Source organism: Palaemon carinicauda, chromosome 6, assembly GCF_036898095.1.
Source record: "Palaemon carinicauda isolate YSFRI2023 chromosome 6, ASM3689809v2, whole genome shotgun sequence".
Classification (NCBI taxonomy): domain Eukaryota; kingdom Metazoa; phylum Arthropoda; class Malacostraca; order Decapoda; family Palaemonidae; genus Palaemon; species Palaemon carinicauda.
In genome coordinates this window covers 68,107,893-68,110,399 of record NC_090730.1, presented here as the reverse complement: position 1 = coordinate 68,110,399, position 2,507 = coordinate 68,107,893, and positions in this window count along the sequence as shown.

Here is a 2,507-nt window from a genome sequence, read left to right as displayed (position 1 = left end):
ATACCCTGCTTCGTTTGCAATATCTAGAGCGTCATTATTTTATTCTTCTTGCCCCATCTATTACGTGTCATTCTCATTTACATATTCTGCCTATGTCCATTTCTTTCTCTTAACTATTATTAGAATATCTTCTATTTTAGTTTGCTCTCGTATCCATGTCGCCCTTTTTCTGTCTCTTAGTGTTACTCCAATCATTATTCTTTCCATAGCTCTCTGAACTGTAACTAGCTTATGTTTTAATGCTTTATTAAGGCTCCAAGTCTCTGCTACATAGGTTAATACTGAGAGGACTAGCTGATAAATGATATTCTTTTAATAAAGTGGTATCTCACTTTTCATAGTATCATTTTGTTTACCAAATGCTCTCTATTTCATGCTTATCCTTCTTTTAATTTTTGTCTTGTGTCCTAGGGAAACACTTACTGTCTCTCCTAACCACATATATTCATGAACAATTTCTATAGGTTCTTCCATAACCGCTATTTCTTGTCTCTGCGTTTTCATTGAACATTATCTTAGTTTTACCCTCATTCAGTTTCAGTCTTACATTTCTGCTTTCTCTGTCTAAATCTTCTATCGTCTTTTTTAATTCCTCCCATTATTCACTAAATAGAAATATATCATCCGAAAATCTTAAGTTGTTAAGGTATTCCCAATTGATATTAATTCCTACATTTTCCCTATCTATATTCTTATAAACTTCTTGGCAGGCTGTGAATAATCTAGGAGAGATAGGGCTTCCTTGCCTAAGTAATTTTTAATTCAAGTTTTCTCATTATATTTATGTAGTTTTAGGATTTATGTATTATATGTATAGATATCTTCAAGTGTTAAATTTAAGATTCATCTATTCCTTGCTTTTAAAGGAGTTTCATTACTACTGAAGTTTTGACAGAATGAAAAGGTTTCTCATAGTCTATAAATGCTATATATAATGGATTCTCCTACTCTATAGATTTTTCCATTAGTTGGTTAATTACATGGATATGGTCAGTTGTTAAATAGCCATTCATAAAACCTGACTACTCTCTCCGTTGAATAAAATCTAGCTGTCTTTCTATTTGGCATACTATGATCTTTGTAGATAATTCAGATATTACTTATTAGGCGGTAATTTTTCAGGTCTTTTAGGTCTCTCTTTCTGTGAATCAATATACAGTAATGATAATGTTTTTCCAAGCTGTAAGTATAGAGTTTTCCTGCAAAAAAAATGTTTTTTATAAAGTTTAGCGAGTTTTAATATTATAAAACCTATTCCTTCTCTTATTAAACCAATAGTTAGGCCATCTCCTCCTGCTACTTTGATTCTTTTCAAGGTTTTTAATGCTTTCTTTACTTATCCCACAGTTTCCCACAGTTACACTTGGTAGAAGTTCAGGTGTATCATTATTTCTGTTGGCCAAGTCATTTCTTATATTACTGTTATAGACCATTGTATAGAAATCCTCTGCAATATTTATAACTCTATCTCCTTTGTGGATGGTATTTCCATTTTCATCCTTTAAAGCAACTGTTGAATTTCATAAGTATTCAGTATAAGGACCTTTAAGCCACCAGCTTGCTTACCTGAAGGTATATGAATGATTTGTTCTTTGTTTATCCCATCTTCTTCCCAGATTCCTGAAAATGATAATTGGCTGTATTAAAACAATACAATTTATATGTAATATGGCGTGGTAAAGTAATGTTAAGACACAGTTGATTATGAGTTCTTGCTATCTCGGAGTCTTTGAGTTGGACTAACTTAATTTGGCGTCATAAACAATACATGATACAAAAATAAGAAATGAGCATTACTACAAACGATTCTAATCTCCCATGCAATACAAAAATAAGAAGAATCATATTCTATCTATGAGATCATTTATACAGGATTCAATACTTTATTAAATACTCTACAACACTTATAATTAAAGTTGAAACATGTTCTATCAGTGCAATATGATGCAACATTACTTTCAATACATGTAGCGCTTATTGCATTACAATACAAATTATATATAATACATAACAGCAAATACCTGTTGAAGTTTACCTTCAACTTTAGTCTGATTGTGTTTACGAATGTCTTGGATTTCTAGTTTGTTTGTTGTTTTGGATAGTTTTGCTAATTCTATTTCAGATCTCTTAGAATTTACCCTCATTTTGAATCTTTTCTTTATGAGGTTTTTGGTCTTTTCTGATAGTTTTCCTTGATCTTGTTTAGGAGCTTTTTCAACTATCTCTTGTGCTGACTACAATACAAATTTTGTTAAATTATTATTCATGTTTTCTTTTCTTGTTTCTATTTCAACTTGTAGCTAAGAGCACCAAATTCTTATTGCTAGATTTAAACTCATTAGATTTGTCTCCTATTACGGGAGTTTATTTTCTTTCTTACAACAAGTTTTTCTCTTTCTTGCCTTAGGTCCAGACCAATTTTACTTATTACCATTCTATGGCCGCTTGTTAAACACTGTTACATCTTTAACTATATAAAAGTTTTCACCGAGAATAAAACTTATTTC